Raw genomic sequence first — 14,797 nt, forward strand, 5'->3', positions numbered from 1 at the left:
GTGGGGTGGGGGTGTATAACACTAGGCTGGTGGGGTGGGGTGTATAACACTAGGCTGGTGGGGTGGGGTGTATAACACTAGGCTGGTGGGGGTGTATAACACTAGGCTGGTGGGGTGTATAACACTAGGCTGGTGGGGTGTATAACACTAGGCTGGTGGGGTGGGGTGTATAACACTAGGCTGGTGGGGTGGGGTGTATAACACTAGGCTGGTGGGGTGGGGTGTATAACACTAGGCTGGTGGGGTGGGGTGTATAACACTAGGCTGGTAGGGTGGGTGTATAACACTAGGCTGGTGGGGTGTATAACACTAGGCTGGTGGGGTGTATAACACTAGGCTGGTAGGGTGAGGTGTATAACACTAGGCTGGTGGGGTGTATAACAGTAGGCTGGTGGGGTGGGTTGTATAACACTAGGCTGGTGGGGTGGGGTGTATAACACTAGGCTGGTGGGGTGGGGTGTATAACACTAGGCTGGTGGACTGGGGTGTATAACACTAGGCTTGAAGGGTGGGGTGTATAACACTAGGCTGGTGGAGTGGGGTGTATATCACTAGGCTGGTGGGGTGTATAACACTAGGCTGGTGGGGTGTATAACACTAGGCTGGTGGGTGGGGTGTATAACACTAGGCTGGTGGGGTGTATAACACTAGGCTGGTGGGGTGGGGTGTATAACACTAGGCTGGTGGGGTGGGGTGTATAACACTAGGCTGGTGGGGTGGGGTGTATAACACTAGGCTGGTGGGGTGTATAACACTAGGCTGGTGGGGTGTATAACACTAGGCTGGTGGGGTGTATAACACTAGGCTGGTGGGGTGGGGTGTATAACACTAGGCTGGTGGGGTGGGGTGTATAACAGTAGGCTGGTGGGGTGGGGTGTATAACACTAGGCTGGTGGGGTGGGGTGTATAACACTAGGCTGGTAGGGTGAGGTGTATAACACTAGGCTGGTGGGGTGTATAACACTAGGCTGGTGGGGTGTATAACACTAGGCTGGTAGGGTGAGGTGTATAACACTAGGCTGGTGGGGTGTATAACAGTAGGCTGGTGGGGTGGGTTGTATAACACTAGGCTGGTGGGGTGGGGTGTATAACACTAGGCTGTTAGGGTGTGTTGTATAACACTAGGCTGGTGGGGTGTATAACACTAGGCTGGTGGGGTGTATAACACTAGGCTGGTGGGGTGGGGTGTATAACACTATGCTGGTGGGGTGGGGTGTATAACCCTAGGCTGGTGGGGTGTATAACACTAGGCTGGTGGGTCGGGGTGTATAACCCTAGGCTGGTGGGGTGTATAACACTAGGCTGGTGGGCCGGGGTGTATAACCCTAGGCTGGTGGGGTGTATAACACTAGGCTGGTGGGGTGGGGTGTATAACACTAGGCTGGTGGGGTGGGGTGTATAACACTAGGCTGGTGGGGTGGGGTGCATAACACTATGCTGGTGGGGTGGGGTGTATAACCCTAGGCTGGTGGGGTGTATAACACTAGGCTGGTGGGTCGGGGTGTATAACCCTAGGCTGGTGGGGGTTTATAACACTAGGCTGGTGGGGTGGGGTGCACAACACTATGCTGGTGGGGTAAGTGTATAACCCTAGGCTGGTGGGGTGTATAACACTAGGCTGGTGGGTCGGGGGTGTATAACCCTAGGCTGGTGTGTATAACACTAGGCTGGTGGGGTGGGGTGTATAACACTAGGCTGGTGGGGTGGGGTGTATAACACTAGGCTGGTGGGGGGGGGTGTATAACACTAGGCTGGTGGGGTGTATAACACTAGCTGGTGGGTGTATAACACTAGGCTGGTGGGTGTATAACACTAGGCTTGTAGGGGTGGGGTTGTATAACACTAGGCTGGTGGAGTGGGGTGTATAACACTAGGCTGGTGGGGTGTATAACACTAGGCTGGTGGGGTGGGGTGTATAACACTAGGCTGGTGGGGTGTATAACACTAGGCTGGTGGGGTGTATAACACTTGGCTGGTGGGGTGGGGTGTATAACACTAGCGCTTGTGGGGTGTATAACACTAGGCTGGTGGGGTGGGTGTATAACACTAGGCTGGTGGGGTGGGTGTATAACACTAGGCTGGTGGGGTGTATAAACTAGGCTGGTGGGGTGTATAACACTAGGCTGGTGGAGTGGGGTGTATAACACTAGGCTGGTGGGGTGGGGTGTATAACACTAGGCTTGTAGGGTGGGGTGTATAACACTAGGCTGGTGGAGTGGGGTGTATAACACTAGACTGGTGGGGTGTATAACACTAGGCTGGTGGGGTGTATAACACTAGGCTGGTGGGGTGGGGTGTATAACACTAGACTGGTGGGGTGGGGTGTATAACACTAGGCTGGTGGGGTGTATAACACTAGGCTGGTGGGGTGGGGTGTATAACACTAGGCTGGTGGGTTGGGGTGTATAACACTAGGCTGTTGGGGTGTATAACACTAGGCTGGTGGGGTGGGGTGTATAACACTAGGCTGGTGGGGTGGGGTGTATAACACTAGGCTGGTGGGGTGTATAACACTAGGCTGGTGGGGTGGGGTGTATAACACTAGGCTGGTGGGGTGTATAACACTAGGCTGGTGGGGTGTATAACACTAGGCTGGTGGGGTGTATAACACTAGGCTGGTAGGGTGAGGTGTATAACACTAGGCTGGTGGAGTGGGTGTATAACACTAGGCTTGTAGGGTGGGGGTGTATAACACTAGGCTGGTGGAGTGGGGTGTATAACACTAGGCTGGTGGGGTGTATAACACTAGGCTGGTGGGGTGGGGTGTATAACACTAGGCTGGTGGGGTGGGGTGTATAACACTAGGCTGGTGGGGTGGGGTGTATAACACTAGGCTGGTGGGGTGGGGTGTATAACAGTAGGCTGGTGGGGTGTATAACACTAGGCTGGTGGGGTGAATAACACTAGGCTGGTAGGGTGAGGTGTATAACACTAGGCTGGTGGGGTGTATAACACTAGGCTGGTGGGGTGTATAACACTAGGCTGGTAGGGTGAGGTGTATAACACAAGGCTGGTGGGGTGGGGTGTATAACACTAGGCTGGTGGGGTGGGGTGTATAACACTAGGCTGGTGGGGTGGGGTGTATAACACTAGGCTGGTAGGGTGAGGTGTATAACACTAGGCTGGTGGGGTGGGGTGTATAACACTAGGCTGGTGGGGTGGGGTGTATAACACTAGGCTGGTGGGGTGGGGTGTATAACACTAGGCTGGTTGGGTGTATAACACTAGGCTGGTGGGGTGTATAACACTAGGCTGGTGGGGTGGGGTGTATAACACTAGGCTGGCGGAGTGGGGTGTATAACACTAGGCTTGTAGGGTGGGGTGTATAACACTAGGCTGGTGGAGTGGGGTGTATAACACTAGGCTGGTGGGGTGTATAACACTAGGCTGGTGGGGTGTATAACACTAGGCTGGTGGGGTGGGGTGTATAACACTAGGCTGGTGGGGTGTATAACACTAGGCTGGTGGGGTGTATAACACTAGGCTGGTGGGGTGGGGTGTATAACACTAGGCTGGTGGGGTGGGGTGTATAACAGTAGGCTGGTGGGGTGGGGTGTATAACACTAGGCTGGTGGGGTGGGGTGTATAACACTAGGCTGGTAGGGTGAGGTGTATAACACTAGGCTGGTGGGGTGTATAACACTAGGCTGGTAGGGTGAGGTGTATAACACTAGGCTGGCGGGGTGTATAACAGTAGGCTGGTGGGGTGGGGTGTATAACACTAGGCTGGTGGGGTGGGGTGTATAACACTAGGCTGGTGGGGTGTATAACACTAGGCTGGTGGGGTGTATAACACTAGGCTGGTGGGGTGTATAACACTAGGCTGGTGGGGTGGGGTGTATAACACTAGGCTGGTGTGGTGGGGTGTATAACAGTAGGCTGGTGGGGTGGGGTGTATAACACTAGGCTGGTGGGGTGGGGTGTATAACACTAGGCTGGTAGGGTGAGGTGTATAACACTAGGCTGGTGGGGTGTATAACACTAGGCTGGTGGGGTGTATAACACTAGGCTGGTAGGGTGAGGTGTATAACACTAGGCTGGCGGGGTGTATAACAGTAGGCTGGTGGGGTGGGGTGTATAACACTAGGCTGGTGGGGTGGGGTGTATAACACTAGGCTGGTAGGGTGAGGTGTATAACACTAGGCTGGTGGGGTGTATAACACTAGGCTTGTGGGGTGTATAACACTAGGCTGGTGGGGTGGGGTGTATAACACTATGCTGGTGGGGTGGGGTGTATAACCCTAGGCTGGTGGGGTGTATAACACTAGGCTGGTGGGTCGGGGTGTATAACCCTAGGCTGGTGGGGTGTATAACACTAGGCTGGTCGGCCGGGGTGTATAACCCTAGGCTGGTGGGGTGGGGTGTATAACACTAGGCTGGTGGGGTGGGGTGTATAACACTAGGCTGGTGGGGTGGGGTGTATAACACTAGGCTGGTGGGGGTGGGGTGTATAACACTAGGCTGGTGGGGTGGGGTGTATAACACTAGGCTGTTGGGGTGTATAACACTAGGCTGGTGGGATGTATAACACTAGGCTGGTAGGGTGAGGTGTATAACACTAGGCTGGTGGGGTGTATAACACTAGGCTGGTGGGGTGTATAACACTAGGCTGGTGGGTGGGTGTATAACACTAGGCTGGTGGGGTGGGGTGTATAACACTAGGCTGGTGGGGTGGGGTGTATAACACTAGGCTGGTGGGGTGGGGTGTATAACACTAGGCTGGTGGGTGGGGTGTATAACACTAGGCTGGTGGGGTGGGGGTGTATAACACTAGGCTGGTGGGGGGGTGTATAACACTAGGCTGGTGGGGTGGGGTGTATAACACTAGGCTGGTGGGGTGTATAACACTAGGCTGGTGGGGGTGTATAACACTAGGCTGGTGGGGTGTATAACACTAGGCTGGTGGGTGTATAACACTAGGCTGGTGGAGTGGGGTGTATAACACTAGGCTGGTGGGGGGTGTATAACACTAGGCTGGTGGGGTGTATAACACTAGGCTGGTGGGGTGGGGTGTATAACACTAGGCTGGTGGGGTGTATAACACTAGGCTGGTGGGGTGGGGTGTATAACACTAGGCTGTGGGTGGGGTGTATAACACTAGGCTGGTGGGTGGGGTGTATAACACTAGGCTGGTGGGGTGGGGTGTATAACACTAGGCTGGTGGGGTGTATAACACTAGGCTGGTGGGGTGTATAACACTAGGCTGGTGGGGTGGGGGTGTATAACACTAGGCTGGTGGGGTGGGGTGTATAACACTAGGCTGGTGGGGTGGGGTGTATAACACTAGGCTGGTAGGGTGAGGTGTATAACCTAGGCTGGTGGGGTGTATAACACTAGGCTGGTGGGGTGTATAACACTAGGCTGGTAGGGTGAGTTGTGTATAACACTAGGCTGGTGGGGTGTATAACAGTAGGCTGGTGGGGTGTATAACACTAGGCTGGTGGGGTGGGGGTGTATAACACTAGGCTGGTGGGGTGGGGTGTATAACACTAGGCTGGTGGGGTGGGGGTGTATAACACTAGGCTGGTAGGGTGGGGTGTATAACACTAGGCTGGTGGGGTGTATAACACTAGGCTGGTGGGGTGTATAACACTAGGCTGGTGGGTGTATAACACTAGGCTGGTGGGGTGGGGTGTATAACACTAGGCTGGTGGGGTGTATAACACTAGGCTGGTGGGGTGGGGTGTATAACACTAGGCTGGTGGGGTGGGGTGTATAACACTAGGCTGGGTGGGGTGTATAACACTAGGCTGGTGGGGTGTATAACACTAGGCTGGTGGGGTGTATAACACTAGGCTGGTGGGGTGGGGTGTATAACACTAGGCTGGTGGGGTGGGGTGTATAACAGTAGGCTGGTGGGGTGGGGTGTATAACACTAGGCTGGTGGGGTGGGTGTATAACACTAGGCTGGTAGGGTGAGGGTGTATAACACTAGGCTGGTGGGGTGTATAACACTAGGCTGGTGGGGTGTATAACACTAGGCTGGTAGGGGTAGGTGTGTATAACACTAGGCTGGTGGGGGTGTATAACAGTAGGCTGGTGGGGTGGGGTGTATAACACTAGGCTGGTGGGGGTGGGGTGTATAACACTAGGCTGGTAGGGTGGGTGTATAACACTAGGCTGGTGGGGTGGTATAACACTAGGCTGGTGGGGTGTATAACACTAGGCTGGTGGGGTGGGGTGTATAACACTATGCTGGTGGGGTGGGGGTGTATAACACTAGGCTGGTGGGGTGTATAACACTAGGCTGGTGGGGTGTATAACACTAGGCTGGTGGGGGGGTGTATAACCTAGGCTGGTGGGGTGTATAACACTAGGCTGGTGGGGTAGGGTGTATAACACTAGGCTGGTGGTGGGGTGTATAACACTAGGCTGGTGGGGTGGGGTGTATAACACTAGGCTGGTGGGGGTGGGGTGTATAACACTAGGCTGGTGGAGGTGGGGTGTATAACACTAGGCTGGTGGGGTGGGGTGTATAACACTAGGCTGGTGGGGTGGGGTGTATAACACTAGGCTGGTGGGGTGTATAACACTAGGCTGGTGGGGGTGTATAACACTAGGCTGGTGGGGTGGGGGTGTATAACACTAGGCTGGTGGGGTGTATAACACTAGGCTGGTGGTGGGGTGTATAACACTAGGCTGGTGGGGGTGTATAACACTAGGCTGGTGGGGGTGTATAACACTAGGCTGGTGGGGTGGGGTGTATAACACTAGGCTGGTGGGGTGGTGTATAACACTAGGCTGGTGGGGGGGTGTATAACACTAGGCTGGTGGGGTGGGGTGTATAACACTAGGCTGGTGGGTGGGGTGTATAACACTAGGCTGGTGGGGTGTATAACACTAGGCTGGTGGGGTGTATAACACTAGGCTGGTAGGGGTGGGGTGTATAACACTAGGCTGGTGGGGTATATAACACTAGGCTGGTGGGTGTATAACACTAGGCTGGTGGGTGGGGTGTATAACACTAGGCTGGTGGGGTGTATAACACTAGGCTGGTGGGGTGGGGTGTATAACACCTAGGCTGGTGGGGTGGGGGTGTATAACACTAGGCTGGTGGGGTGGGGTGTATAACACTAGGCTGGTGGGGTGGGGGTGTATAACACTAGGCTGGTGGGTGGGGTGTATAACACTAGGCTGGTGGGGTGTATAACACTAGGCTGGTGGGGTGGGGTGTATAACACTAGGCTGGTGGGGTGGGGTGTATAACACTAGGCTGTAGGGTGGGTTGTATAACACTAGGCTGGTGGGGTGGGGTGTATAACACTAGGCTGGTGGGGTGTATAACACTAGGCTGGTGGGGTGTATAACACTAGGCTGGTGGGGTGAGTGTATAACACTAGGCTGGTGGGGTGGGGTGTATAACAGTAGGCTGGTGGGGTGGGGTGTATAACACTAGGCTGGTGGGGTGGGTGTATAACACTAGGCTGGTAGGGTGAGGTGTATAACACTAGGCTGGGGGTGGGGTGTATAACACTAGGCTGGTGGGGTGGGGTGTATAACACTAGGCTGGTGGGGTGGGGTGTATAACACTAGGCTGGTGGGGTGGGGTGTATAACACTAGGCTGGTGGGGTGTATAACACTAGGCTGGTGGGGTGTATAACACTAGGCTGGTGGGGTGGGGTGTATAACACTAGGCTGGTGGGGTGGGGTGTATAACACTAGGCTGGTGGGGGGGTGTATAACACTAGGCTGGTGGGGTGGGGTGTATAACACTAGGCTGGTGGGGTGGGGTGTATAACACTAGGCTGGTGGGGGGGTGTATAACACTAGGCCGGTGGGGTGTATAACACTAGGCTGGTGGGGTGTATAACACTAGGCTGGTGGGGGTGTATAACACTAGGCTGGTGGGGTGTATAACACTAGGCTGGTGGGGGTGTATAACACTAGGCTGGTGGGTGGGGTGTATAACACTAGGCTGGTGGGGTGTATAACACTAGGCTGGTGGGGGTGTATAACACTAGGCTGGTGGGGTGGGGTGTATAACACTAGGCTGGTGGGGTGGGGTGTATAACACTAGGCTGGTGGTGTGTATAAACTATGGTGGGGTGTATAACACTAGGCTGGTGGGGTGGGTGTATAACACTAGGCTGGTGGGGTGGGGTGTATAACACTAGGCTGGTGGGGGTTTATAACACTAGGCTGGTGGGGGTGTATAACACTAGGCTGGTGGGGTGTATAACACTAGGCTGGTGGGGTGGGTGTATAACACTAGGCTGGTGGGGTGTATAACACTAGGCTGGTAGGGGTGGGGTGTATAACACTAGGCTGGTGGGGGTGGGGTGTATAACACTAGGCTGGTGGGTGTATAACACTAGGCTGGTGGGGTGTATAACACTAGGCTGGTGGGTGTATAACACTAGGCTGGTGGGGTGAGGGTGTATAACACTAGGCTGGTGGGGTGAAGTGTATAACACTAGGCTGGTGGGGTGGGGTGTATAACACTAGGCTGGGGGTGGGGTGTATAACACTAGGCTGGTGGTGGGGTGTATAACACTAGGCTGGTGGGGTGTATAACACTAGGCTGGTGGGGTGGGGTGTATAACACTAGGCTGGTGGGGGTGGGGTGTATAACACTAGGCTTTGGTGGGGGGGGTGTATAACACTAGGCTGGTGGGGTGTATAACACTAGGCTGGTGGGAGGTGTATAACACTAGGCTGGTGGGGTGTATAACACTAGGCTGTTGGGGTGTATAACACTAGGCTGGTGGGGGGGATGTATAACACTAGGCTGGTGGGGTGGGGTGTATAACACTAGGCTGGTGGGGTGTATAACACTAGGCTGGTGGGGTGTATAACACTAGGCTGGTGAGGTGTATAACACTAGGCTGGTGGGTGGGGTGTATAACACTAGGCTGGTGGGGGTGTATAACACTAGGCTGGTGGGGTGGGGTGTATAACACTAGGCTGGTAGGGTGAGGGTGTATAACACTAGGCTGGTGGGGTGGGGTGTATAACACTAGGCTGGTGGGGTGGGGTGTATAACACTAGGCTGGTGGGGTGGGGTGTATAACACTAGGCTGGTGGGGTGTATAACACTAGGCTGGTGGGGTGTATAACACTAGGCTGGTGGGGTGGGGTGTATAACACTAGGCTGGTGGGGTGTATAACACTAGGCTGGTGGGGTGGGTGTATAACACTAGGCTGGTGGGGTGGGGTGTATAACACTAGGCTGGTGGGGTGGGGTGTATAACACTAGGCTGGTGGGTGGGGTGTATAACACTAGGCTGGTGGGGGGTGTATAACACTAGGCTGGTGGGGGTGTATAACACTAGGCTGGTGGGGTGTATAACACTAGGCTGGTGGGGTGGGGTGTATAACACTAGGCTGGTGGGGTGGGGTGTATAACACTAGGCTGGTGGGGTGGGGGTGTATAACACTAGGCTGGTTGGGGTGTATAACACTAGGCTGGTGGGGGTGTATAACACTAGGCTGGTGGGGTGTATAACACTAGGCTGGTGGGGTGGGGTGTATAACACTAGGCTGGTGGGGTGGGGTGTATAACACTAGGCTGGTGGGGTGGGGTGTATAACACTAGGCTGGTGGGGTGGGGTGTATAACACTAGGCTGGTAGGGTGAGGTGTATAACACTAGGCTGGTGGGGTGTATAACACTAGGCTGGTGGGGTGTATAACACTAGGCTGGTAGGGTGAGGTGTATAACACTAGGCTGGTGGGGTGTATAACAGTAGGCTGGTGGGGTGGGTTGTATAACACTAGGCTGGTGGGGTGGGGTGTATAACACTAGGCTGGTGGGGTGGGGTGTATAACACTAGGCTGGTGGACTGGGGTGTATAACACTAGGCTTGAAGGGTGGGGGTGTATAACACTAGGCTGGTGGAGTGGGGGTATAACACTAGGCTGGTGGGGTGTATAACACTAGGCTGGTGGGGTGTATAACCACTAGGCTGGTGGGGTGTATAACACTAGGCTGGTGGGGTGTATAACACTAGGCTGGGGGTGGGGTGGTATAACACTAGGCTGGTGGGGTGGGGTGTATACCACTAGGCTGGTGGGGTGGGGTGTATAACACTAGGCTGTTGGGGGTGTATAACACTAGGCTGGTGGGGTGTATAACACTAGGCTGGTGGGGTGTATAACACTAGGCTGGTGGGGTGGGGGTGTATAACACTAGGCTTGGGGTGGGGTGTATAACAGTAGGCTGGTGGGGTGGGTGTATAACACTAGGCTGGTGGGGTGGTGTGTATAACACTAGGCTGGTAGGGTGGGGTGTATAACACTAGGCTGGTGGGGGTGTATAACACTAGGCTGGTGGGGTGTATAACACTAGGCTGGTGGGGTGTATAACACTAGGCTGGTGGGGTGGGGTGTATAACACTATGCTGGTGGGGTGGGGGGTGTATAACCCTAGGCTGGTGGGGTGTATAACACTAGGCTGGTGGGTCGGGGTGTATAACCCTAGGCTGGTGGGGTGTATAACACTAGGCTGGTGGGCCGGGTGTATAACCCTAGGCTGGTGGGGTGTATAACACTAGGCTGGTGGGGTGGGGTGTATAACACTAGGCTGGTGGGGTGGGGTGTATAACACTAGGCTGGTGGGGTGGGGTGCATAACACTATGCTGGTGGGGTGGGGTGTATAACCCTAGGCTGGTGGGGTGTATAACACTAGGCTGGTGGGTCGGGGTGTATAACCCTAGGCTGGTGGGGTTTATAACACTAGGCTGGTGGGGTGGGGTGCATAACACTATGCTGGTGGGGTGGGGTGTATAACCCTAGGCTGGTGGGGTGTATAACACTAGGCTGGTGGGTCGGGGTGTATAACCCTAGGCTGGTGTCGTGTATAACACTAGGCTGGTGGGGTGGGGTGTATAACACTAGGCTGGTGGGGTGGGGTGTATAACACTAGGCTGGTGGGGTGGGGTGCATAACACTAGGCTGGTGGGGTGGGGTGTATAACACTAGGCTGGTGGGGTGTATAACACTAGGCTGGTGGGGTGGGGTGTATAACCCTAGGCTGGTGGGGTGTATAACACTAGGCTGGTGGGGTGGGGTGTATAACCCTAGGCTGGTGGGGTGTATAACACTAGGCTGGTGTGGTGGGGTGTATAACCCTAGGCTGGTGGGGTGTATAACACTAGGCTGGTGGGGTGGGGTGCATAACACTAGGCTGGTGGGGTGGGGTGTATAACCCTAGGCTGGTGGGGTGTATAACACTAGGCTGGTGGGCCGGGGTGTATTACATTTTACATTTACGTCATTTAGCAGACGCTCTTATCCAGAGCGACTTACAGTTAGTGCATACATTATAATTTTTTCATATACAGTGCATTGGAAAGTATTCAGACCCCTTGACTTTTTCCACATACTGTTACGTTACAGCCTTATTCTAAAATTGATTAAATTAAATGTTTTCCTCATCAATCTACACACAATACCCCATAATGACAAAGCGAAAACAGGTTTTAAGACATTATAGCAAATGTATTCCAAATAAAAAACAGAAATACCTTATTTACATAAGTATTCAGACCCTTTGCTATGAGACTTGAAATTGAGCTCAGGTGCATCCTGTTTCCATTGATCATCCTTGAGATGTTTCTACAACTTGATTGGAGTCCACCTGTGGTAAATTCAATTGATTGGACATGATTTAGAAAGGCACACACCTGTCTATATAAGGTCCCACAGTTGACAGTGCATGTCAGAGCAAAAACCAAGCCATGAGGTCGAAGGAATTGTCCATAGAGATCAGGAACAGGATTATGTCGAGGCACAGATCTGGGGAAGGGTACCAAAAAATGTCTGCAGCATTGAAGGTCCCCAAGATCACAGAGGCCTCCATCATTCTTAAATGGAAGAAGTTTAGAACCACCAAGACTGGTCCGGTCAAACTGAGCAATCGGGGGAGAAGGGCCTTGGTCAGGGAGGCCCAAAGATGAGAGAACCTTCCAGAAGGACAACCATCTGCAGCATTCCACCAATCAGGCCTTTATGGTAGAGTGTCCAGATGGAAGCCACTCCTCAGTAAAAGGCACATGACAGACCACTTGGAGTTTGCCAAAAGGCACCTAAAGACTCTCAGACTTTGAGAAACAAGATTCTCTGGTCTGATGAAACCAAGATTGAACTCTTTGCCTTGAATGCCAAGCATCACATCTGGAGGAAACCTGGCACCATCCCTACGGTGAAGCATGGTGGTGGCAGCATCATGATGTGGGGATGTTTTTCAGCAGAAGGGACTGGGAGACTAGTCAGGATCGAGGGAAAGATGAACGGAGCAAAGTACAGAAAGATCCTTGATGAAAACCTGCCCCAGAGTGCTTAGGACCTCAAACTGAGGCGAAGGTTCACCTTCCAACAGGACAACGACCCTAAGCACACAGCCAAGACAATGCAGGAGTGGCTTGGGGACAAGTCTCTGAATGTCCTTGAGTGGCCCAGCCAGATCTCTGACTTGAACCTGATCTAACATCTCTGGAGAGACCTGAAAATAGCTGTGCAGCGACGCTCCCCATCCAACCTGACAGAGATTGAGTGGATCTGCAGAGAAGAATGGGAGAAACTCCCCAAATACAGGTGTGCCAAGCTTGTAGTGTCATACCCAAGAAGACTTGAGGCTGTAATCGCTGCCAAAGGTGCTTCAACAAAGTACTGAGTAAAGGGTCTAAATACTTATGTAAATGTGATATTTCATTTTTATTTTTTATTAAGCGTTAAGGGTATTGTGTGTAGATAGATAAGGGCTATTTGACCAAGAAGGAGAGTGATGGAGTGCTGCATCAGATGACCTGGCCTCCACAATCCCCAACCTCAACCCAATTGAGATGGTTTGGGATGAGCCGGACGGCAGAGTGAAGGAAAAGCAGCCAACAAGTGCTCAGCATATGTGGGAACTCCTTCAAGACTGTTGGAAAAGCATTCCAGGTGAAGCTGGTTGAGAGAATGCCAAGAGTGTGCAAAGCTGTCATCAGGGCAAAGGGTGGCTATTTGAAGTTTTTGGTTACTACATGATTCCATATGTGTTTGTAGTGTATTAAAGATTATGACTTTCTTAATGGAACCAGAGGATGTTTATCTTAGTTCAAATGTAGCCGTTTGGAGGGTGACGCCCCAGGGGAGACCGGTGATTGGACGAAAGAGGGAGCAACCCATTTTTGCCATTGTTTATAAGTAGGAGCTAGACAAAGGGGGGGTTCAGAAGCATTCAGATTAATTTGGGACGGTGCTTCTCCAGACACCGCGGGTCTGTAACTTATGCTGTACACTTGTGATATTAATAAAAGCTTCTAATCAAGGTGCAGCCTAAGCGGACTCTTTGATTGACAGCAATAGCCACCAACATCCGACGGGACACGATATGTTATTTAATAGTTTTGATGTCTTCACTATTATTCTACAATGTAGAAATTATTAAAAATAAAGAAAAACCCTTGAATGAGTAGGTGTGTCCAAACTTTTGACTGGTACTGTATGTTTCACCAGAGAAGACCTGTCACCATCCAGAGTCTCTCTGAGGTTTCAGAATGTCACCTAGTATGTGGCTAATGAAGAGGAAAAGGGTTGAGTTAAAGCAAACTTCTCCCTGAAGAGTCTTAAGATGAGAGAAACAGATTCTCAGTCACCATGGCTGGTCGCTTGCCATTGCTTGCCGTCCTCCGATGCCTTCCTTCTCTTGGCGAGCCACTTGTATGCGAGAGCCCATTTTCCTTAAACTGCTTGGATCAGCTCCCTCTCACTCCTAGCTCGCTCCATCAAGAACCAAGAAGACACAAGCCTCCTACTTTATTTCTCTCTCTCCCCCACAACCTCGCCACCCCACCCCCGACTCACAGTGCCGGGCGCACAGCTCCTTCTCCTCCTTCTTAAACACCTCTTTAATTCACACCACTTTGAAGAGACACTCCAGCAAATGCACTCAATCAATTATAAATGAAATCATCTCCTTACGATATTAGAGATTTTGAAAAGTCTATGAAATACCGGGAGATTAGGGAGCCCAAATCAGTTTTAGCGGTATCTAAAGTGACAGCAGGAGAATCATTGGAAGGAGCGGGTAGAAACTTAAAATGATTATGTAGATCTGTGTCACTGCCGAATGTTTCTGCAAATCCCCGCTGGATCTACCGCGACGGAGGAACCAGATTATTCCCTGGCCTTATTTAAAAGGGCTGCAGCGCTTAAGTGGCTTTTCAAAAGGAAACATTTAAATATATTTATACCGTATATTTACAGCTATGATTACTCTCCCTCTCTTGATTATGACTCCAGCCACTTCTAGCAGCCCTTAACTGTCATATTTTACCCCTTGGGCACAGTGAGTGTGTTACATGAGCATTTATTGTACCGTGTTATAGAAATATAGTTATATTTTGTAGCAGTGCTCCTAAATGAGACATCAAATTGAGTTAAAGTTCATGCCAAACAGGAAATATCACTTAATTTCAACAGGGTCTCATTAGAAGAATGTCAAAATAGTGACATTTAACCATTGTAGTTATAATGTATGTCACATAAGCTGACATATTAGTTAATTTAGTGTTCTTTTTTAGGTAAGGATGTAACCAGGAAGTGACACGGAGGGGCGTCATCAAAAAGGTGAATCAGCTGACAAGTCTGGACCAATGAAATTACTATCAGATGGTCTTGGGGCAGAGCGCAATGGTAGCATGGCAACCAGGACAAGCCTCAACATAGGGAGAATCATTGGGACAATCTAATGTGGTTTTGTTCAACTCCTGCGTCCTCTCTCCGCCGTCCTATCTTGCTTCTTTTGAAAAAGGTCAAAGGTAATCGAGGAGAGGCACTCCTCAACCACTACCACTTATCGGTTTCCGGGTC

This window comes from Coregonus clupeaformis, chromosome 11, assembly GCF_020615455.1.
Source record: "Coregonus clupeaformis isolate EN_2021a chromosome 11, ASM2061545v1, whole genome shotgun sequence".
NCBI classification, from domain to species: Eukaryota; Metazoa; Chordata; class Actinopteri; order Salmoniformes; family Salmonidae; genus Coregonus; species Coregonus clupeaformis.